Raw genomic sequence first — 25,643 nt, 5'->3', positions numbered from 1 at the left:
TATCGACCTCTTGTGAAGATGTACGTCCCGGTTCTCCCTTTGGCTAGAAAACATTATCATCTTCTTGATGTTCGGATACTCAACGGCATTATACACACGCGGCGTGCCCAAACGAGGAGATCATATACACACATAACCGACCACCCACCCTCCCACATAGTGAAACACGTTCGTACACATATCCGATTTTTGGGGCGGGGGTGTTCCAGCAGCAGTAGCAGCGAAAATCCAATCGCAATAACCGAACGGCATCAGCATCAGCATCACAACGGAAGGATAAGCGATTCCTTGCAGCGGGGTTTGTGGACTCGGGGATCAATGACTCGGTTAGTGCTATCTTTGGCGGCCAAACTGAGCTGGGCTACTCAACGCTCGTTCCGTCAAAAATGTGTATCTCTGGGCATCACCAACATCGATGGTGATTATCGTCGATGATGATAATGTATGCATTGATGTTTTAGAGAGATATCCTATTTTTTTTTTGTTTTTCCCTTCACTTTTTACTTCCGTCACAGGAATGCCACTCCGAAAGGAGAGGGATGGGTAATGATATGAAATTCCTCTCGGAATCTGTTGTTATCGAGATATGATTCCGATACGGGATGGGGTTTTATATCGTAACGAGCATTTTTTATGGATAAAAAACGTCGATGAAGTTTTCAGCTGAATTGAATGATCAATTTAAAAAAAAAGTTGGTTCAGCCAAGTTTTATTGAAAGTCGATTGTTTATTGTGTAGTGATAGTTTTCAAAACCCACCCACCATTCTCTCAATATGTAATTTGAGCATTTGAGGATATCTCGGAAACGGTAGCGCGAGTTATTTTCCTGGTGATTTAGAATATATAAATGTATTAAAATATTTAAGCCATTTTAACAAAAAAAATACACAAAATTCACTTTGACTACATTCAGAAAAAAAAGCGAATTACGATTTCTTTTGTTCTTTCCCAGATTCTCCTTGTTCAGGAAATATATTTCTAATCAAATCAAAAAACACCGTCGAGTCTTTTTATACAGTTTCACTTGCTTCCTAGAACAAATAACATTTTTCTTCTGATTTTCAATTTTCCAAGAAATAATGATCGCATATAATAAGAATTCGGATGAATCGTTTACAAGGTTCATTTATTGCATTGGTGAAAAAAAATCAATTCTTTTTTTCAATTTGCATAAAATTCCGAAAATCTGGTCTGTGGTCATTTCTATGCAATTTTTTCGTGGTAGTTTCAATTGTTCTTGAATACAGTGATAGACATTCGTTTAGCCGCACTTAAAAAAAAACTTGAAACACTTACAAAATAAATAGGAATGTTCTTTTTATCGGGATACTTATTTGCTGTAGTGATAGTATATTTAAGTCACTTTTATTGAAAGGACGTGCGTCACAATCACACACACACAATGCGGCATCGGTGGATATAAACATTCAAACGACGTTTTTTCCCGAGACATACGTTTAGCCGCAGGGCATAAAAATCGAGTTTTCGCATAATCACCAAGCCTTTATCTGTGTTTTTTGAAAAAAAATACTTGGGAATGTTCAATTTACAAGACGTTATATTGCTGACGGAAACTGGACTAAACGATAGCATCAATTCACTGCAAATTTTCGGATCATCGTACAACGTTTTTCGATGTGATCGATGTTCTCTGAATAGCGACAAGCGTAATTTTGGCGGTGTACTGATAGCTGTCGCCAATCGACACGTGAGCACACGCATCGACACGCTTAACGGAAATCGGCTGGAGTAAGTGTTTGTTTCTGCGAATATTCGGGGCCATCGTTTCCTGATGTGTAACATTTACATTCCACCCGATAAAAGCCGGGACGTTGTTTTGATGGAAGATCATATCGCCACCGTCCGTGAACTAAGTGTGTCCGCCAACTCCGAAGCTATCATTCTCGCTTGTGGCGACTATAACCAGCCGCGTTTAGCATGGTCTAACGACGACAATAGCTTACGTCTCGACAACCCGATACTTTTGACTCCGGCGAGCGCAGCGCTGATTGACGGAATGGATTTCTTGAACATTAATCAAATTAATGCACAACTAAATCACCTGCGCCGTACTTTGGATTTGGTTTTTGAATCCGAAGGAAGCCATGCTGAAGTATTGACCGCCGTTGATTCACTAGTGTCCGTAGATCCTCATCACCCTCCTTTGACCATTCGCTTCAACGCACCAGCTAAATCAGTGACTTCGCTTCCAGTGGGAAATGTAGAAGAAAGGAAAATAAATTACCGCAAAATTGATTTTGACAGCCTTTCTGCCCATCTGTCCGGTTCTGATTGGAGTTGTATCTAAGATTGTACGAACGTCCATGACATGACATTCAAATTTTGCGACATCATTCGCCAATGGCTGATTGCGAACGTTCCTTTGAAACGGTGCCCAATTTCACCTCCTTGGAGTACGCCTCTCCTCCGGAGGGCGAAGCGTGTAGGCAATCAATGGCAGCGACGTATGCGAACTCATCGATCCAACTTTACAAAAGTCAATTTCAAACATGCAAGCGATGACTACAGACATCTAAATGCTGCACTCTACAAATCACATGTATTAAGGGTGCAGTTTGGTCTACGTCGTGATCCAAAATACTTCTGGAGCTTTGTCAATAGCAAACGCAAAAACCCAATAGTTTCGTCCAATTTAGTGTATGAAGACAAGGAATCCAATGATGAAGCCGAAGCGTGCGACTTCTTCGCGAGACATTTTGCTTCCGTCTTTCAACCCGAGCCATCTAGCGATTCCGATGCTGAACTGGCTGCGTCTAACATCGTTGCGGATGCAGTAGATTTGGATACGTTTGAAAAATTACCTGCAATGATCATCCACGCCTCCAAGAAATTGAAGAATTCATTTTCTCCTGGACCGGATGGTATCCCTGCATCTGTCTTCCGTCGCTGCATAATTGCAGTTGCAGAGCCGCTTGCCTTCAATTTCAGACACTCGTTTGAAAGAGGAGTATTTCCCATGTGCTGGAAAGAATCATATATGTTACCTGTACACAAAAGTGGGGATCGACGTAATGTGAAGAACTATCGTGGAATGACCAGCCTCCCCGCTGCATCGAACATTTTTGAGATTATCGTCAGTGATCAAATTCTACATACTACTAAGTCCCACATTTCGTCCGATCAGCACGGTTTCATTCCCGGTAGATCCGTAAGTACCAATCTGTTGGATTTCACCAGTACTTGTTTCGAAGCTTTAGAACAAAAGGCACAGGTAGACGTGATCTACACAGTCCTAAAGGCAACCTCTGATAAGATCGACCACAAAGTGCTACTGTGTAAACTATCACTGATGGGCGCATCGAACAGATTGTTGTCGTGGTTGTCGTCGTACCTTACTGATAGGAAGCTTCGTGTCAAGCATGGCTCTAGCGTATCATCATCGTTTGTGAGCGTATCTGGTGTCCCACAAGTAAGCAATTTGGGGCCTTTATTGTTCGTGTTATATTTCAATGACGCTGCATCTTCGTTAGGCTTCAAGAACAAACTTATGTATGCTGATGATTTGAAGATCTATGTCGTGGTACGTTGCATTGGGGATTGTCTACGTCTTCAAAGGCTACTCGATGAGTTTGTTCACTGGTGCCGCAAGAACAAACTTGTTATTAGCATCGGTAATTTCCATGTAATGACCTTTCATCGATCCAAGGACCCAATCATTTTTGACTATCACATCGTTGAAAATGTTCTTGAGAGAGTAGATGAAGTGGTAGATCTTGGCGTAGTGCTGGATCCTAAACTTTCCTTCCATTCTCATTACACCTGGACCATATCTAGGGCAAACCGACAACTTGGTTTTCTATTCAAGATTGCCAAAGATTTCAAGGACCCGCATTGCCTAAAAGCATTGTATTGCTCACTTGTTCGCCCGATCCTGGAGAATGCATCTGCTGTTTGGGCTCCTAATGATGTCACGTGGAACCTAAGGATTGAACGAGTGCAAAAGAGGTTTGTACGGCTTGCGCTCAGAAATTTACCGTGGCGTGACTCATTGAACCTACCAGCATATGCTGACAGGTGTCGCTTGCTTGGACTTGAAACACTTGATCGGAGACGAAAGATTCAACAAGCGACGTTTGTAGTTAAACTACTCAATGGCGATATCGACTGCTCTTATCTCCTATCGCTTTTGGACTTTCGAGCCTCGGGTAGGATGCTGAGATACCGATCCCTAATGCAGCCGGGATTTCATCGTACTTTGTATGGATACAACCAACCTGTTTGTGCAATGATCCGCATGTTTTCGTCCGTTGAATCAGTGTTTGAATTTGGAATGTCCACGTCACAATTTGTTAATAGTATAAGAAGACTGCATGTATTTTAAAACGTAATAGATTATTCATTAAGACTATTTCTGTCAGATGAATCAAATAATAATAAAGAAATAAATATTAGATGTGCAACGTAAGAAGTTGGTCAGATTAGTGATTTACGTAGAATTTAAAGGAATGGCGAAAAGCAGCCGAAGCTGACCGCCACCCATAAGCAGAACCTTCTCATTTTCACCCGGAAATACATGGAATGGAAACTAGAATGGAGAAATAGTGTATTTTCGGGCGAAAAAAGTTCAATTTGGATGGTCCGGACTGTTACAGTTGCTATTGGTACAATTTAAGTCAACGGCATGCCGTGAGATCGAAGCGAAACTTTGGGGGCGGAAGTTTGACAGTGTGGGGAGCCGTTTCCTATCACAGCAAGCTTCTCATTTGTTTCATTTTCACCCGAATGAACTCCGAAAAGAATTGAAGATACTTAGATACTGGATGACAATTTGACAACATTTCCAGTCTCAAGGCAGTAATTCAGGAGTGTTGGGCTATAATCAATACTTTAAAAGCTGTCTGACTCGATGCCAAATCGAGTTTTCAAAGTGATCCGAAATGGAGGTGGACATACTAAATATTAGCTACCGATGGGACTCGAAATTTGCCGCACAAATTTTCTTTTATTGAAATTTTAGGATGCGGCTAAACGAATGTCCACTCTGATTCTCCATATTTGAATTACTTAGAAAACAAAAAGTGAATTTATAGTTTTTTTTGGAATGAATTTGATGAAAATAAACAATAATAGTCTTTTATGAACAAAACTGTACAAAGAATTGACTTATATTTAAAAATATTGAGGAAAAATAGGGTGCGGCTAAACGAATGTCTACCACTGTAGACAAAGTAAGCAAAAGAAAAAAATTGGAAAGTTATTCCGATTTTTTGATGTAGTATTAGTGAATCACATGTTGTGCCAGTATATAACAAAAAGCATAATACACAAGCTAACGATACACCGAGCATGCATAGCAAGAGTTTGTTTTTCTTCTTAGTGTTATATGTAGCTATGACAGTTTTCGTGCTTTATCCAGTTGACAAACACACGTTCACAGGCGAGTATATATGAGGGCGGGTCGATAAGTACTTAGCCTCATCGCCCGATGGTGTCAGTATCGCACGAGAGATTACTTATCGTGTAGTAGGGTAGGGCAGGGCTAGTTGGTCACTTTTTAAAAAAATTGGCTATAACTTTGTAGTACGTTTTACGTTAGAATGTTATGTACCACAATGAAGCTTACCTTTTACCCTTTCAATGAAAAATAACCAAAGAATCAATTATTTGACATTTTTCTTTTATTTAACGTCTTTATATTTCAGAATAAATTGACCAACTAACCCCACACACGGGGTAAGTTGGCCAATAATAGGCATGTTTTTTTGATAATAAATAATAAACGTTTTCCATTAGAAGTTTCCTTCATTATAAATTTATCAATTAAATCAAAACAAAAACAGTTAACTAACAGAATGTAGCAAGTAAAAAACAGATGAATGAAAATTTCAAATTAGCATCGTTGTTGAAAATTAGTCGGGAAATCTTTCCTAGTGATTTCGTCTTTCTTCCACTTTGTGGCGAACCAGAGATGCCAGGTTTGAAGACATGTCTTCATTTTGAATACTTTTGATTTTGTGAATACATTTTGAATACATTATGAAATATGTGAAGACATTTCAGTATGATAGCGTACGTGGATTTTTAAAATATATTATTACCATAAAATTCTAACTATTGGCCGAAAATATCGCCAAAAAAGTAGTCTCAGCGAACGAAGCGGTCTGAATACATATTGTCTCTAGAAGACATTAGTTCATTTGCACTCGAAAATTCAAATGATTGTTACATTGGATTTCTATTATTTTGGTCCTATTATGCAACAGATTAACCTAGATCTTTCAAACGACCACTTCACAAATCAAAGGTTTTCCGGTTACATACCTTTTCTACGATTAGTTTCATGGACATGGACATAAACAAAAAGAGTTATTACAGTTCCGTTTTTGTGTGAAGAACTTTCCTCAGATATTATGGTGAAGACATTTTCTCGTACCATATCAAGAGTTTTAAAAAAATTACCTGGCATCCCTGCGACGCACAACCGCTAACATTCTTGCTTGCATTTGTTTTGATAACATTTGTACCGTTCGCCCCAAAGTATATAGAAATAGCCTCCAGGTATGCTACATTACTCAATGCATTATTTTTTTTTATTTATTCGTACATTTTTACAGGCTCAGTTACTTAAGTTTAAAGGAGCCGAATTCTTAAATATAATTTTAAAACTATATATATATATATATATATATATATATATATAAACAATTTTCTTAGATCTATGGTTAGTAAGGCGGAAAACCGATTACTCGCGGTGTACTCGAGTTTAGGAGGGTGACATATTTTTAGGAGAAGGATGGGATATAAGGAAATTGTAACAATGTTGATGAACACTCATTTCTTAAATCTATTCGTATATCTATAGTGTATTCACATTTCAACTTATTCTACTATTTATAGCAAGGGGACGAATTACCCGCAAAGGAAGGAAAGGAGGGTATAAGGATGTAGGGACAATCACACACGAAGATCTATAGCTTTAAGGAAAACATATATATCGGACATGTAATCAAGGTCTAACCGAGCCAACACATCTCTCACCGGCACATTGGGCTGCCTTCCTCTAGCCCGAAGGGAGTTTTCTAAATTCGATCTGGCAACAAGATACACCTCACACACCCAAACAACGTGTTCGATGTCGTGGTAACCTCGGCCACAAATGCAGAGATTGCTACCGGCCAGATTGAAACGAAAGAGTAACGCATCTAACGAACAGTGATTGGACATGAGTCGGGAGAAGGTGCGAATAAAGTCCCGACTCAAGTCCAGACTTTTGAACCACGGTTTGAGGCTAACCTTAGGGATAATCGAGTGAAACCACCGGCCCAATTCAGCTTCATTCCACTTTCGTTGCCAGTTAGCGATGGTATTTTTGCGGACTAAAGAATAAAATTCATTGAAGGCGATTTGACGCTGATAAATATCGCCTTCAATTGCACCTACCTTTGCTAATGAGTCAGCCCTCTCATTACCCGGAATGGAGCAATGTGAAGGGACCCAGATAAAGGTAATGACATAACAGCGTCTGGATAAAGCACTCAAAATTTCTCGTATTCTCTCAAGGAAGTACGGCGAATGCTTTTCCGGCCTCACTGAACGGATAGCTTCGACAGAGCTAAGACTATCCGTTACAATGTAATAGTGTTCAACAGGTCGTGAGGCGACGCTGTCCAACGCCCAATGAATTGCTGCAAATTCAGCAATATACACTGAACAAGGATTCTGAAGACTGTGTGAGGTGCTAAAAAATTCGTTGAACACTCCAAATCCTGTGGACTCATTTATAGTGGACCCATCAGTAAAGTACATATTATCACAATTGATACCTCCATACTTTTCATCGAAGATCGTTGGAGCGATCCTCGATCGTTGGTAATCTGAATATCCATGGATATCTTGCTTCATAGACAGATCAAATTGCACAGAGGAATTGATGTAGTCAGGGAAACAAACACGGTTGGGAATATACGAAGAAGGATCAACCTGCATGGAGATGAATTCATTATATGAACTCATGAATCCGGAGTGAAAATTTAGCTCGATCAGCTGCTCAAAATTTCCGATCACCAATGGGTTCATGACCTTACACCGGATGAAGAACCGAAGAGATAATAAATTGAAGCGATCTTTTAGCCAAAACCTCGAGACTCATGGTATGTGTGAGGGCATACATCCCAACGCGATACGGAGACAAAGATACTGAATTCGCTGGAGTTTAATGAGGTGTGTTTTGGCAGCTGATTGAAAACAGAAACTGCCATACTCCATCACTGAGAGAATAGTTGTTCGATACAACATTATAAGATCTTCGGGATGGGCTCCCCACCAGGTGCCGGTAATTGTACGGAGAAAGTTTATTCTTTGTTGACATTTTTTACTCAGATACCTAATATGAACCCCCCAAGTACATTTGGAGTCGAACCAGACCCCAAGATACTTGAATGACATAGCGTGAGTGATCGGTTTACCCAAAAGTTGAAGCTTTGGTTTTGCTGGTCTATGCTTCCTAGAAAAAACCACCATCTCTGTTTTCTCCGTGGAGAATTCGATCCCTAGCCCAATGGCCCAGGTTGAAAAATTGTTCAAAGTATCTTATAAGGGTCTTTGCAGGTCGGATTCGTTTGATCCTACGACAGACACCACTCCATCATCTGCAAGTTGTCTTAGGCTGCAATTTTGTGTAAGGCAATTGTCGATGTCGCTTACATAGAAGTTGTACAAAAGGGGGCTTAAACATGAACCCTGGGGGAGGCCCATGTAAGAGACCCGACTTACTGCCGAATCTCCGTGAGAAAAGTTCAAATGTTTCTCACAAAGCAAGTTATATAACATATTATTCAATAGAGGCGGCAGACCCCGAGAGTGTAATTTGTCCGACAAAACCTCTATTGAAACAGAATCGAAAGCCCCCTTTATGTCCAAGAATACTGAAGCGATTTGTTTTTTTTCGGCGTAAGCCATTTGAATTTCTGAAGAAAGCAACGCAAGACAATCATTCGTCCCCTTGCCCCTGCGGAACCCATATTGTGTATCTGAGAGGAGGCCATTCGTTTCAACCCATCGATCAAGGCGAAACAAGATCATTTTCTCCAACAATTTCCATATACAAGACAGCATTGCTATTGGGCGGTACGAATTGAAGTCGGACGCGGGTTTTCCGGGTTTTTGAATAGCTATAACTCGTACTTGTCTCCAATCATCTGGAACAATATTATGCTCCAGAAACCAATTGAATAAATTTAACAGGGAGGTTTTTCAGCAAGTTGAACTTAATTCGATCCGATCCCGGAGAATTGTTACAAGAAAGGAGAGCAAGAGAGAATTCTACCATCGAAAACTCGGAATCAAGATCGCACCTATCTTGTGGTATATCTCGAACTATTTTTTGCTCAGGAGCGGAATCAGGACAAACCTTCCGTGCAAAATTAAAAATCCATCGATGTGAATATTCTTCGCTTTCATTCGATGGAGAGCGATTTCTCATGTTTCGAGCTACTTTCCATAATTTTTTCATTGACGTTTCTCGTGACAAACCTCCCACGAAATTTCGCCAATAAGCACGTTTTTTCCCTTTGATTAAGTTTTTAAATTGATCTTCAAGGGCTAAATACGTTTGAAAATTTTCATGGGTTCCACGTTTCCGAAAAGCTTTAAATGCATTCGATTTTTCTACATAAAGCTTGGAACACTGGCTATCCCACCATAGATTGGGAGGCCTTCGGCGAATAGTGGAACCTGGGATGGGTTTCGTTTGAGCGCGAACTGCGCTGTCATAGATCAAACGAGAAAGGAAGTTATACTCCTCCAATGGAGGTAAGCCATCTCTGGAATTGATGGCTAGAGCAATCGCGTCCGCATATTTTTTCCAGTCAATGTGTCTTGTGAGGTCATATGCCATGTTTATAGATTCAGAAGAATTCGACCCAATGGTGATGGAAATTTTGATTGGCAAGTGATCACTACCGTTGGGGTCCTGGATTACATTCCACTTGCAATCTAACGATAGTGAATTCGAGCAAAGCGAGAGGTCAAGAGCACTTGGGTTAGCAGGAGGTTTAGGTACACGTGTTGTTTCCCCAGTATTCAAAACGGTCATATTGAAGCTGTTACAAAGGTCATATATCAACGATGAACGATTGTCGTCGTACTGTTCTCCCCAGGCAGTTCCGTGAGAGTTGAAGTCTCCCAAGATCAATCGTGGCTCAGGAAGAAGTGAGCACATGTCAACAAGTTGCTTGCGGCTAACCGCAGCTCTCGGAGGCCAATACAAGCTGACAATACAGAGGTCTTTGCCTCTGATGTTTGCATGACAAGCAACAGCTTCGATCCCTCCAATAGGTGGAAGGTCAATTCGAAAAAAATGAGTGGTACTTATTGATCTTCAATAGCACCCCTCCGTATCTGTCATCACGGTCCAAGCGTATAATATTAAAATCGTGGAAAGAGAGATCATCTCGCGAAGAAAGCCAAGTTTCGGACAGAGCAAATACATCACAATTGGAGTTATGAATTAAAAATTTGAATGTATCCAATTTAGGGATTAGACTACGACAATTTCACTGTAAAACAGTGATATCTCCGACCTCTCTCTTTGAATTAGACATCAAGAGAGATAATCATTGCAAGGAGGGGCCATGTTTGCATCAATTGTTGCAAAATTGTCTTTAATACTGGAAGCATTGAGATGACAATGGTTCTGATGGAGTCGGAAACATTAAAACACGTGAAGATTTGATCCAAAAGGTCAGACAACTTTATAAATCCCGATTCGGAAGTTGAGCTGGACGGAAAAATAGGGACAGTTGGGGTTTTTGATGTCCCCTCGAGTGCTGGGTCGTTCGAAGGTGAACTATTCCCACGGAATCCAGGAGGAACCTGATTTTGCTTGTCCGCTGCACTCGATTTTTTAGGCAAGCTAACAGGGGGTATCACCGGGGTGACTTGTTCTTGAATTTTGGGAGTGGTCACGTTTTTGCGCCGGGGATTCCCTTTGAAAATAAGCGGTGTGCCCCCGCTAGCTGTGTCCGCTTCCATTTCATCAACTGGCAACGTAGAGAAAACATTGTGTGTGGAGATTGGTTGTTGTTGTTGCTGGGCCAGTGGAGAAGCGCCCTTTAAAATTTCCGCAAATGTGGGTTTCGAGCGTTCCTTTAAAGAGCGCTTCTGTTTCTCCCAGCGACTCTTGTAAGTTTCACAAGCTGAGAGTACATGTGGAGCTCCTCCGCAATATGGACACTTATGCTCAGTCGCACTGCAGGATTCGCCCACATGTTGCTCTCCGCAAGTGGCACAGCGCTCCTTGTTGGCACAATAAGTGTGTGGCCAACTGACTTGCATTTTTGGCAAGTCATGGGCTTTGGCACGAAGAGTCGCATAGGCAGCTTCAATTTATCCACCATGATGTAGTCAGGGAGGGCGGAACCAGCAAAAGTTACTCGGAATGAGTCGGACGGCGTGAATTTAGTTTCTCCCCCTTCTTGGGAGACTTTCCCTAGTTGGCGGCAGTCCAAGATTTTAACACTCACCAAAGGGAGTTTTTTAAATTTTCCAAATCCTTCTTTTATCATTTTACACGTCAGACCCGTTTCAGTTGCCACCCCCGAGATTTCTACGTCATGGGACGGCACGTAGACACGATACTCTAGGGTGAACCTCTGGTCGATCACAATACCGTTTGCATGTTTCTGGTCACTCACGATAACACGCAGTTTGTTCGGTCTAACTTTTAAAACTTCGATCACGGATCTTTCGTGATCTGAATAACATTCAGTGCTTTTCCGTTTGGTTTGGGCCGGAAGAAAACAACCCAGGGACCAGTTCCAGGTGCATCTTCTGGATAAACCTTGACACGGGGAGAGGATACAACAGAAGAGGAAGACGAGGACGAGGTTGGAACTGGCTCGGAAATATCAGAAGAAGGAAATGAAATAGATGGTGGGAGAGGAGGAGTGGGAGTTTTGGGGAGTTCAGGGAGGAGGGAGGAGGCAACTTTTTTCGAGGGGGGCTTGGTAGGATGAGCAGATTCGTCCCCAGACGAACTACATTCTGTAGGAGGGACTCGTTTATGTTTTTTCCCATTTACTTTTTTTGAATTGGTTTCAGAGTCGGAGGTCTCATCATTCTCCATTCTCCATGTACCTCGTTGCACCAAATCGAACGGCAGACCACGTTGATACAGACGAGATGGTGTATCGGCCAATAATGCGATGAATCGGTATACCTCGGTGATAATACGGCAATGCAAGAAAAACAATGCCGATAATCCGACACCAGCAAAAGGTCACAGCGTCCGCTGTAGCAGCCTTTGTTCTCCGCTGATTGTGGCACTGGTATTCCGCTTCTCCACAGCACGGATCACACGCGACATTCACAAACCCGCTTGGGTGAAAACAAAAGCACTCCACCAGTCACGAAGCCAATAACGGTATTGTTGTAACGGTACAATAGACGCAAACAACTCTACGTCTGGATGCCTCGGCAGCTGGTTAACGAATGAATGCATTATTGTGAGTTCTGATATTCAATGATAGCGTTTATTATATTTAATGGAAATTTTACAGCCAAAGATATGAATATGACAATTATGTTGAAAGTGGCTTGTGTGATGGTTGTCTCGTTTCAAATACAATGGGTTTAGTAGTAAAACATATGCTTTCTATATTTGTTTAAAGCTTGAGTGATGAAACACAGCATACCTGGAAATTTTATATGCGTTGCTCTCAAACGAGCAATTTGTGTGACCAACTAGCCCCTCTATATATGATAAAGAATATTCATGATAATTCTATAAAAATAATTTTAAAAGCGATTTTTATTAACACTTAAAACTCATACGTACAATAAACCTTTGTTTTACGTTTGAACCGATTTTTTTCATTGTCATTAACCAGTTTTAGAACACATTTTATAATGCGCAAACCATGAATGATTTTTGTCAAAATCGGAACCATGTCCGTATTTTTTAACCTACTTAATAAAAAGTTTTTCCAATTTTTTTAGTTTATTGTATAAGCATTTCGCTATTTTTCATCCATAGATCGCTAATTTTTTGGACGCTCAGATTCCAAGATTCCGTCGCTGACCAACTTATCCCTATGACCAACTAGCCCCGCCCTACCCTACATTCTCGTGAACGGCCACTGTCAAAATTTCAGCCGAATCGGACTCGTAATTTTGTTTTGACCGTGTGTGGAAATGGGTGTGTCCGCGGATTTTATAAAAATGGAAAAAATTAAATTCCGCCGTCGCCACGGCCAAATTCGTCGAATTGCACTACGAACTGCTGCCCCATCCACCGTGTTCTCAAGATTTGGCCCCGTGCGACCTTTTTTTGTTTCCAAAAAATTGAAAAAATCACTCGCCCCGGGCAGAAATTTGAGTCGAATGAGGAAGTCATCGCCGCCATGGAAGCCTACTTTGAAGACCTCGAGTAAACGTAGTTTTCAGATGGATTAAAGAAGTTGGAGCATCGCTGGGTCAAGTGTATCGAACTAAAAGGAGACTATGTTGAGAAATAAATCGCCACTTTTCCAAAAAATTTGTTCTTCTGAAGGCTAAGTACTTATCGGGCTGCCCTCGTATTTGTTTCATCACCATCATCTATTATTCAACATTTCTAATAAAAATAATTAAAAACGGTTACCATTAATCATTTCAATTTACATTTGACAATGCATAAATTTAAAACAATGTATGCGTGTAATGCGAAAGTACACAAACGTTCTTTACCAGCCGACATGAAAACCAACGTTTTGTATCATTTTATTGAGTTCTACATTATTTTTGAAGCAACGAACAAATTCGCACCCCGAATTCTTTCACAACACGACACACTATCGACCTGCTAAGATTCTTTGACCGGGGAAGCTTTTGATCGTCGAAGTCACGAAACATGCCGGCATCTTTCGTCTCATCGACAATGGCTAGGGATCCGACTAAGTGCCGTAAATTGTTGTAGTAAACTTAATAAACGTAGGATTCAAGAAAAAAATGTTTCATCGAATTATTTTTTGTAGTTTTATTTTAATCACCCTCCGAAATTAGTCCATTGATGCCTTATAAGTTTATAAGACTTAAATTTACGGATTTCTGAACAGTAAAAAGATAATAATTCAGAAGCATTCAGCCTCAACAATGACAATATTAGGTCCCTAGCATACTTTACTTTCAACTTGGATTAGCAATTTGATCCATAGGGATAGTGGGATTATGGTTATGGAGGGCAATGTGGTCACCTGCTAGTTTGGTAGCATAACTATTGACTATAGATATCGTATTGATAGTCACCTTATGTTTGAAGAATTTAATGACTTTTGAATCACCATGTACTTCAGTAGAGCTGTCGCATGTCAAAATATAAATAAAAACAGAAATTGCTCTCTCGATAGCCATCAGGCCGTAGCTCTGTGCGCATGGTATCTAAGGAATTTCTCGTGAAATTTAGTTTATTCAATCTGATATATTGGACAAATCATCAGTTTAGACGACTGTTCACATGTTCTAGGAGAGGTGAGCAAATATTTTGTTTTATCTCAGCGGTTAATTAGCATAGAAATTACTTTGATGTTTGGGGGCAAAGTGGTCATAGGTTAACGACTTACAATGTTCTGTTCACAGAAGCTGATGTACCGCATCACATTCTACTCTTGAAGAGGATCCTTTTGTGGCTCGGATTCTGGATAAATATCCCACTCCAACTAAACCAAGCCTCATTATGCGGAACGCTATGTGTTTGTTACTACGTTTTTGTATGCATGAGAAAATTTAAATTGAGACTCTGGGTGAATAGGCCAAACTTATTTCACACATGTACCTACTATATCAAGTATGATTTGAATAAATTTGGACGAAAAAACGCATAAATCTAATGATGAAAAGTGTACTATTTTGAATTTTTATAGTAAAAGCCGTTTGCTATTTTAAACAACAATGAGTTGAACTATACTATTCTTCGAGAAACGGGAACTGAAGCGGTGTGTGGACGCTGGAAATGGGCATATTCCTTAGGGTGACCACTATGCCCCCACTTCCCCTAGATGTTTGGTACTTGGTCTTGTCACTTAAAAAAAAGTTATTCCCATACCGGGAATCGAACCCGGGCCTTCCGGGTGAGAGCCGGATATCCTAACCACTAGACAATATGGGATGACGATCTCATCTTGTAAAATGAAGGTTTTGATTTCCTCTTATCGGAATGTCGTATGACAATTTGTTTCTTAACATTTTGAGCACCCCGAATTATTCTTGCTGCGCTCTCCATTCATTCCGCATCAAGAGTATTTACACACCATCAGTGTCGGTCCCCGATCCCAGAGATATTTATTGTATTAATATAAATCAGTCATAAATTCGACTAGAAAGTAGCCACATATCGTAAAATATCCGAAAACAAACTATGTTCTTTGGACGTAGAACTACGTCCTTCATTAAGGGTTCCAAATCAGAAAACAGGTAATGTTTTCATGAAATAAAGTTAACGTTAATAACTATTTTTTCTTAGAACGGATTTAGACGATTTTTAACCAAACGAATCGGAAATTCCGTAAGATTTTTTTTATGCTATATACTAGCTGACCCGGGAGACTTCGTCCCGCCCAAAATTTTATGTTTCGTTATCACATCTACATTTCTTACTAAGCGTTCATGGGTACAATCGCAGAACTGTTCATTGATTGATCTTCTAATCTACCCTTTAAAATTATTTTTTACTATAAAATTTCAGTACTTCCAGCAATACTCGACTTTATAAAAAATAATTTTCAGATACAATTCTCGTGCGAGATTTTTCATCCACTTGCAAATAAAATGTTCCTCCGTTACACGAAATTAATGTTTGATACAGAAAATATGATAGAATGAAGACAGCCCTAAATCGGACAATTCCTTCCTCAAGTTTTGCTCTTATCAACACATTCGGCGACCCATTTTTTATTTATATAGATAGAAGAAGATATAGTAGTGCGTTTTATCACATTGAAATCCATTTCCACTTTCGAACGAAGATCAATTTCGTTACCGCAAACATCAAATGAACTAACCATGCTCGTCAAAATGTAATTGTAGAACATATGCAAGTTGAATTTTTCGAACTTACCCATTTTCCTTCAGAGTTTTCCGAAAATTTTCAATTGTCATGTTTGGTTGAAGTATGTGCATTATTTTTATGGGAACCCCTCTCCTTTATAGAGAAGTAAGGGGTGTCATATCATCATAGAAACATTTTTCGTACCCAAAAACACTCAAATCCCAAAAACACTTAATTCCGAGTTATGCAGAAATTTGTGTTTCATTTGTATGGCAGCTTCCCCTTAGAGAGGGGGTGGAGTGTCTAATAACCGTAAAAACATTTATTTCGCCCTAAAACCTCCATATGCCTAATTTGGTTTCATTTGCTTGATTAGTTCTCGAGTAATGCAGAAATTTGTGTTTCATTTGTATGGCAGCCCTCCCTTAGAGCGTAGTTCTACGTCATCAAAGTGGTCGTGTCTTGGACACAACCTCCTATAATTTTTTTTATTTCCTTTTTCAATAACTGTCAGTTCCAGTGCACAATGGTCCAGGAGGTGCATTGAAGCGGAAATTAGCATTTAGAGCTTGACAGTTATTCTCTAGACAAAAAATGTTCTCGATGAAGTTGTTACATATGGTAGAGCGCCCATTTTTATGTTATCAAAAATAGGGTGACCAAATTTGTTGTTGAATTAAAAAATATAACTTTCTAATCTTTATAGATAGAGGTAAATATAATTGTTGTTGTAGCCCCAGTTATTCGAGACATCTTTGTAGAACAACGTTTTCTTCTATCTCTTGAAATAACCGATATAGTGCCTTTTTTCTAAGTCGCGTTGTGGTCACCTTAAAAACCTGTTTTTTGCTCTAACTTTTATATTTCAAATTCTACATTCAAACTGTCTTCGAAAGACTTTTATTGCTTACTAATACAAACATTTTGCGAACTTGTCAATATCTCAACTCCACTCAAAGTTATTTATTTATTTTATTTTTGTTTTTATGTAGAATTCGAAACATAAAAGTTAAAGCAAAAAAAACTCGTTTACTGCATGGTCACCCTAATGCAACTTAGAAAAAAATGGCTAAATCGATTACATTAAAAGATAGAAAAATCTTTGTTCTACAAAATCGATTAAAATAACTGAGGCTACAACATTGTCGAACTATGTTTTTCTCTGTCTATAAAGATTAGAAAGTTATATTTTTTATTTCATCGACAATTTTGGTCACCCTATTTTTGATAACATATAAAATAAGCGTTCTATCATATGTAATAACTTTGTCGAAGACAGTTTTTGTTTAGAGAATAAATATTTTCCACCATAAACATAAAAACATTAAAAATAAAAGAGCCTATTGTTATTATAACTAACTAGTTTTTGAGAAGAAATAATGTTTCACGCTACCTAAAATAACGTTCTACAATCAAACTACTACTTATTAACGATGACTTAAAAAAACATATTGCATCGGTAGGAAGGGGTGATGAGAAGTTCGGCCACCCCTGCTATAGCGGATATAGCATCAGATTTTTCATTTATAACGAGAGACTGACTAACATCTATGATCATGGATCAATTGGATCAGGATCATGGATCAGATCTTGAAACAGATGAACTTGTATCAGAGGTGGAAGTGTTTTTTTACCCTAACCCCCCGCAAAATGTTTGTATTAGTAAGCTCTAAAAGTCATTCGAAGACAGTTTGCATGTAGATTTGAAATATAAAAGTTAGAGCAAAAAACAGTTTTTTTATGGTGACCATAACGCAACATAGAAAAAAGTCACTATATCGGTTATTTCAAGAGATAGAAGAAAACTTTGTTCTACAAAGATACTACAACATTGTTGAAAATATAAATGTTTGACTTTCGTATAGTTATTGGCGTATGGTAATTTTAACAGTTACAGTTTCCGGGTTATTTTTTTTTACAATGAACAATATCGACAAGAAGACAAGAAAAAGAAAAGGAAGTTCCTAGAAATCCTTTCATCTGTTTTATGCCCCATCTAAAAAATGCATTAATTCTTAGTTTACCAAGAATACAGAGACAAAGAATATTAGAAATATGCAAATTTTATATTCCAGAACTTTTATCATCTGGTGATTACCTAGAAGGTCGTTATACATTCTTCTCTTCGATAAAAGACCCGAAAAACACACAAAACTGCATGAAATGTAAAAAATATGTTTGTTTCGAGCATGTAGTTATGCTATGTTTTTGATTCTAACTCCAATGAAACCACAATCGATTGATACGTTTTTATGTTATTTTATAGCTCTTTATACTTCCATGAATTATATTCAGTTGCTTACTTTTAATTAATAAGAGAGAAAAATTGGAATTTCGTTATTTGTGTTGGAGTATCAAAAATTACTCTGTTTTGAGGAGGCTGAATTAGATGACTATTAAAACATAATGAAGACGAACAAAACATATTTTTTTGAGTTTTTTTATTTAATAATACCCACTTCTTCAAATAAATGCCAATGAAGCCTGAAAAATACACAATGGCAACATTACAGATAAGTTCAATTTTCGGTCTGTGACACCGTGCGCGAGTATACGTGTTATGATTTTGCAAGCGAGTACAGGAGGGTTAAAAATTTGTTTATTTTTATAGAATCAGTTACAGATGGATTCAAAGGATTCAAATTCTTAATTCTATTTTCAATTCCATTGTTTACTTACATTTTCATTTGTACTATGGTTAATGGGATGGGGAACCGATTACTCGCGGACGGTTGGTTAGTAGTTATGAAAAGCAATACATAAATTATTTAACCTATGGTGCAAACATAATCAGCTATTTTTTTATGCTTCCGTAATATAGTGAACGAGTGTCTTAATCCAACTGGTTGACCTGAACCATTGATCGTTGATCGTTTTCGTGTCCATTGTCGTGTGTCATATGACACTTTGACGTAGGACTTTCGTCTTTCATTTCTGTAGCGGGTTGTATGTTCAAAGTTTCGGAAACGAAAGCATTACACTTGGAGTGCAAGGTTTTGAACGTTAATATCTCATTGCCGGCTGAACTAAATGGTATCATAATCACTTCGTTCGAATAATAAAGTATCCAAGAGTATATGCTTGTTAGTTATTGAGCTTGAGCGAAATTGCACAAAGAACACACTGAATAACGCATGGAAGTAGCAAATCATTCCCAATGTGCAAGTGAAATTCGAGCTTTAAATCTATATATATAAAAATGGATTTCTGTCTGTCTGTCTGTCTGATTCTTATGGACTCGGAAACTACTGAACCGATCAACATGAAAATTGGTATGTAGGGGTTTTTGGGGCCGGGGAAGGTTTTCGTGCCATACAAATGAAACACAAATTTCTGCATTACTCGAGAATTAATCAAGCAAACGAAACCAAATTTGGTACGTGCAGGTTTAAGGATGCAATAAATATTTCTATGGTGGTTAGACTATCCACACTCCTCTCTAAGAGGGGGGGGGGGCTGTCATACAATTGAAACACTAATTTTTGCATAACTCGAAAACTAATCAAGTACAATTTGGGATGTGAGGGAATGGAGAGGGGGTCCCATAAAAATATTACACATATTTCAACCAAAAATATTCCAACCAAACATGACAATTGAAAATTTTTGGAAAACTCAGAAGAAAAAAGGGAAAATTCGGAAAATTAATTTCCCATATGTTCGAGACGGGAATTGTCCGATTTAAGGCTGTCTTTTCTATCATATTTTCTGTATAAAACATTTGTTCCATGTAACGGAGAAACGTGTTATTTGCAAGTGGTTGAAAAATCTTGAACGAGAATTGAATCTGATATTATAATGATGAGTTTTGTTAGAAATACTAAGAATTTTATAGTGAAAAGTAAATTCAACGGGGGCGAATAGAAGATTGAACCCATGAACTTGCTCATAGTAAGAAAAACGTGAATGTTTGAAGGTATTGATTACAAAAAAAAACAAATTTTGGGCGGGACGAAGTTAGCCGGGTCAGCTAGTAGTCAATATTGACGCCGGCCAGTCTTTCAGTCACCAGGGAACCATGCCAGCGAAACCAATTTATTTATAATTTAAGATAGAACAGCTTTTGTCGAGTCAACTAGTTATAATATAAAATTATTAAGAGTGATAATTATCTTCAATTTTTTACTGCTTCCAAAATAGTGTCAATCTAATCAATAGAATACATATTTGATACAGGAAAGTTGATGTGTTTTTTTTACCATTTTCGCTTCACACCGATGAAACACAAGTATTCAGTTGTTCATCTGTTGCCGTGGGGTTCGGTCTGGCCTAAATTACATAAAAAACGAGGGGCTCAATAACAATAAAATCAGTTCAGCGCTACGTCATTCCCAGCTAAATTTTCAAAGGCGAAACTAAAGTATCCCTTCTACAGGATTTGCCATGAGCATTTTCGGGGTCATATGTTATCATCGTCAGAATCTGACTAAATATTCCTCTATTTCCATTATCAGATCCGTTGATCTGTCTGTAACTGACCGTCGACGCTTCGTTATTCTATGGACTTGTAAAAAAGCAATAAAGAATTGAATCTGAAAAGAAAAACTTTTTTGCCAAACATATTTTCATTAGTCCCGCTACTTACCATCACTCATGCGTTTATTTATCACATCACGAAGCTATGCTCCTACAAAAATCTTTTTAAAAAATCGATGTTGAATATTTTACAGTCCAATACGCAAGATGCACCTAGTATATACTCGTATCCCACATTTGAAATGCCGATCAAAGCTGTCTTCTATTTTCAATAAATCATAAGCAAGAGTATACGAGCAGCAAACGCAGTATTGACCAAGATTTTGAGTTTCATAGAGAGCATCGAGAGCATATGCTCAACGAGAACAATGTCATATTTGGTTGTTGTCTAACCAATATTACTTATCATTATTCGGTGAAATGTAGCACTTAAAAATATGCTACACGCACCAGCCAGATTGTTGTTAAATAAAATCGGCAGTGTAACAAATGTTATACTCATGGATCATTGCATATATTGGATTGACAACGCAATATCTCTAATATTAATGAATAGCCATGTAGAGAAAAAATCTACCTGAACTAGCACATCAGTCGCATAGAATAAGGCAATTCTCGCCACCGGGAAATCGCAAACCTATGCTTCACAAAATTTTTATAGTGCAAATTCTTCCATTCCGGCCATCATCCGTTACTTGGCTGTCACTTACCAGCCAGGACGAGATGGCTGTCACTTTCGGGAAAATCCATTTCCCGCATTCTTACATACACGTACATCACAGCCGAGTATCTTTCCGTCTCACCCCCCGCGGTTGGCATCGTTCTTCCTCTCACATTTCAGCAAGCAGCCAAAATTTTCTGTCAGTTCCATACTCAGGATGTGCTCTCGTGCTCTCCCACGAAGAAAAAAAAATATATGAAAAAACAAGAATATGGAATCTCTAGCGAAACAAACATGGAATCCACCCTCTCCCTGATTAGGTGCGATTTGCTTCGTTTTCTTCCATCCTCACATATTATACCACACATGTGCTGCTGCCGCTGCCGCCGATGTTGCTTTCCATATATGATTTTCCCCCAAAACCTCGCCAGAATAATACATACACACGCTCACGAGAATCCTCGAAAATAGGTGGGGTGGCAACATCAAACTAAAAATAAAAACCACACACGGACGGAAATTGAGAGGGAGAGAAAGCGGATGATAAATGGAAATAATGATGGCACAAGCATAGCCCACACAAAAGGACAACTTCACATACGCCGCGGGGCTGCTCCGAATCGAACGAAACGACGTGTGGCGGCGACGGTGGCCCATAAGAAAACTGCAGATAAATAGGCGAGTGTTTAGGTGAGGAGGGACACATGTATCGAGTGGCAGGAACATTTTCCACCTCCACCCCCTCTCGCCACCCACCCTTCCGGCTGTCGGCTACTCGAGAAAGGTTCCGATGTTCGATGCTTAGAAATATGGAGGCGCGCGCGTTTATCGTATGAGTACCTCTCGGCGGCGATCCAAGAAAGGGTATCGTTATGGCATGTGGAGGGTTGCCAGCCATGACTATTTCGCTAAGATTGTTGTTTTGAAATAATGAAAAAAAAAGTTGTTTTGAGTAAGAATTACACTTTTTATATGAATAAATAATATTGAAAACAGCAGCCCACTAATATTGGGCGCACAATTAAGTTTTGGAAGAACACGGTCCTCATAAACATCGCACAGCATTCGATGGGTTTCTGCTATTTTGACGTAGGACTACGTCTTTCATTTCTATACCGGGGTGTAAAATCAAAGTTTAGAAAACGAAAGCGTTACGCCGGAGACCGAGATTTTGAGCGTTAATAGCTCCTAAACAACTGAACGAAATGGTATGATAAACACTTCATTCGAAAGATAAAATGTCTACGCGTTCTATACTTGTTACTTTTTGATCCAAAAACTTGTTTCAATAGTCTTAAAATTACTTTCAAAACAGGCTATTGAAATCACCAATCGGTATATAAGCGAGCGCCACTCGGAAATCCACTCAGTTCTAATTGAACAGCGATTGGAGCATGTTGTCGCTGTTGTGGTGAAGCTCTTCGTTTATCATGAAAGCGCGGATGAACGGTGTCACCAAGAGCCTGTTTGTGCACCCTAGGCCAGAAGGGAATCCATCAGGAGGAGAGTGATGTCACAAACGGTTCCCCGGGAAGACATCGCTACACACACATACACGCGCAGAATTCTTTCCGTTTGGATGCCATTCAGCATCGAAAAAGTTCCGGAAAGATCTAATCATTTCTGCAAAATAATCTGCCAGTTCCTCTGGGAATTTAAAAATACATTCATGTGAAAGAGTTTATTTTAATGTTTTCTAACCATATAACACAGCGATCAAATACATTTGATTTTGTAATTTTTCAACCAAGTGAAATTCGCAGGAAAGCTTCTGAAGATTATTCTTCCCCATCAGTAGGATATTTCCGTATCCAATATTGTATGCGTACGCAATCGATTATTGCTCAGTCGCCGAAAGTTTCGAGCTCAGAGAGTTCATTCCCCTCTAGTTTGCCTTCCAAATTGCCATCGTAAACCACGCCTTCTCTCGATTCAATCACACACAAAAAGCATACTTAAGCGATATTCTGGTGGTGAGACACATTCATTTTTCGTGACGACATCGACAAGACAAAATCGTTGCCTAACGTGCTGGAGGAGGTGGACGGCGAAGGATCGGCACATACACGCGCAGAATTCTTTCCGTTTGGATGCCATTCAGCATCGAGAATGTTCCGGAAAGATCTAATCATTGCTGGAAAATAATCTACCAGTTCCTCTGGGAATTTAAAAATACATTCATGTGAAAGAGTTTATTTGAATGTTTTCTATCCATGTAACACTGTGACCAAATATGTTTCAATCAAGTGCTATTAACAGATGGTTATCGAGTTAGCATTAACCACTGGTGGGCTTCCAGTATCGAGGAAAATGTGGAAATATCTAATCGTTACTGAAAATAATCTGCCAGTTTCTCTGGGAATTTAAAAATACATTCATGTGAAAGAGTTTATTTTAATGTTGTCTATCCATGTAACACTGTGACCAAATACATTTGGTTTTGTGATTTTTCAATCAATCGCAATTAACAGGATAGCTTCTGAAGATTATTTTTCCCCATCAGTAGGATATTTCCGTATCCAATATTGTATGCGCCCGCAATGTATTATTGCTCAGTCGCCGAAAGTTCCGAGCTCAGAGAGTTCATTCCCCTCTAGTTTGCCTTCCAAATTGCCATCGTAAACCACGCCTTCTCTCGATTCAATCACGCACAAAAAGCATACTTAAGCGATATTCTGGTGGTGAGACGCATTCATTTTTCGTGAGGACATCGACAAGACAACATTGTTGCTGAGGGTGCTGGACAGCGAAGGATCGAAATCTGCCCTGAAACGCAGTTTGTTTGAAACTGTGAGGGAGCACAGAGAAGCCGATCCTTCAGGAGAAGAGAAGATGACCATCGAAGCAGCCGCTACACACACACATACACGCACGGAATTCTTTCCGTTTGAATGCCATTCAGCATCGAGAAAGATCCGGAAAATAATCGATCAGTTCCTCTGGGAATTTAAAAATACATTCATGTGAAAGGGTTTATTTGAATGTTTTCTATCCATGTAACACTGTGACCAAATATGTTTCAATCAAGTGCTATTAACAGGTGGTTATCGAATTAGCATTAACCACTGGTGGGCTTCCAGTATCGAGGAAAAATTGGAAATATCTAATCGTTGCTGGAAAATAATCTGCCAGTTCCCCTTGGAATTGAAAATTACATTCAAGCGAAAGAGTTTATTTTAATGTTTTCTATCCATAAAATATCCATATAATACATTTGGGTTTGTGATTTGTAAATCAAGTACAGTTAGCAGGAAAGCTTCTGAAGATTATTCTTCAGAACAAGATTTTTCGTATCCTATATTGGATGCATAAAACCTTGTGCCTCCAACGTAACGCTCTCGTTTTCTCGTCCCCCAAATATTCATTTATTGATTCATTCAGAATGGATTTAGATTCAACTTCAAACAAATGATCTCTAAATCAACGATAGTCCTACGTCACCCTTGCGGTTATACCATAGATATAACCCACTTCCTGTTTTTTTCTTCAAATGAAAAAAAACAGCAAAGCATCCCGCAAGTGCATTTTTGTTGAACCAAAAGATAACATTTTCGGATCAAGAAATTGAAACTTTGTACAGATCCTAAAAATGATACGCACTGAGAACAAAAGATCAACACTGGCGCTTAAACAGGTTATTAATTGTTAAATATCTGTTTTTTTAAAAGGAGTGTATTTAAAAGGAGAAATGACAAATTTTGTTGGAAAAATATCATGTTGTAAATTTTATAAGAATACCTATTTTACGTTCTGAGCTACTTCCAATCAATTGACCGTTTAATCAGATGCAGCTCGTAAAGCTAAAAATAGCAAGCACAGAAAAGATGTCGGACATAGCAAACAGCAACAGATCTGTGGTCCACCACCTCTATGAGGAGCCTCAATCATAGTCAGCAACACCTACGAAATTATAGGAACTTGATAGAGAAGTTATGTCATATCACCATATGAGGCTTGTTTCCGTTAGAATCGAACCCATGCAATAAGCTTTGTCTGGGAATATTTTTGATTGAATAAAATATTGACGGCTCAATATAACCAGTTTTTATGGTACTTTCCGAAAAATATATACCGATTTAATTTTGATGAAATCGCGTAGTTTTCAAACAGCAATCCTAACCGTTCAATCTATTTAACCATGTATCTTTATCTCTATTTCACCTTCGCATTGGCAACTTCCTAATATTTTTCAATGAGAGAAATTGGAGGCAAAAAATAATATGTACCACAAATCAGCGTTTCTGTTCACCTACAGGGCGGACTCGATTCTACACAGTCTCCGATTTCTTTTCACTGTATATAACCGAATCCCGTATATAACCGAGTAAAAAAATATTTTTTATTCGATTTATATACATATATTTTTCGTTTTTTGAATATAGAAGAAGAATTGAATTTTTGATTCATTCCCTTAAAGTCATGAAATACCTTTCTCATATAAACAATTCGAATTCTTTCAGGAAGTGATAGAGGATCATATTTGATGCGAAAAATCCTTCTACGCATATTTTCGAACTTCAACA

The 25,643-nt window shown here is 38.8% G+C and overlaps 1 non-coding gene across 1 annotated transcript; it reads right to left on the bottom strand.

Annotated features, from left to right (window-relative positions):
- Window positions 1-15,032: 15,032 nt before the first annotated feature.
- On the bottom strand, window positions 15,033-15,104 carry Trnae-cuc (transfer RNA glutamic acid (anticodon CUC)). Its single transcript has one exon. It is a non-coding gene; the product is annotated as a tRNA-Glu (tRNA).
- Between the last annotated feature and the right edge of the window lie 10,539 nt (window positions 15,105-25,643).

Source organism: Toxorhynchites rutilus, chromosome 2 (assembly GCF_029784135.1).
Source record: "Toxorhynchites rutilus septentrionalis strain SRP chromosome 2, ASM2978413v1, whole genome shotgun sequence".
Taxonomy (NCBI): Eukaryota; Metazoa; Arthropoda; class Insecta; order Diptera; family Culicidae; genus Toxorhynchites; species Toxorhynchites rutilus.
Note: the sequence above shows the minus strand (reverse complement) of the source record. Positions and strands in the feature narration are given on the sequence as shown.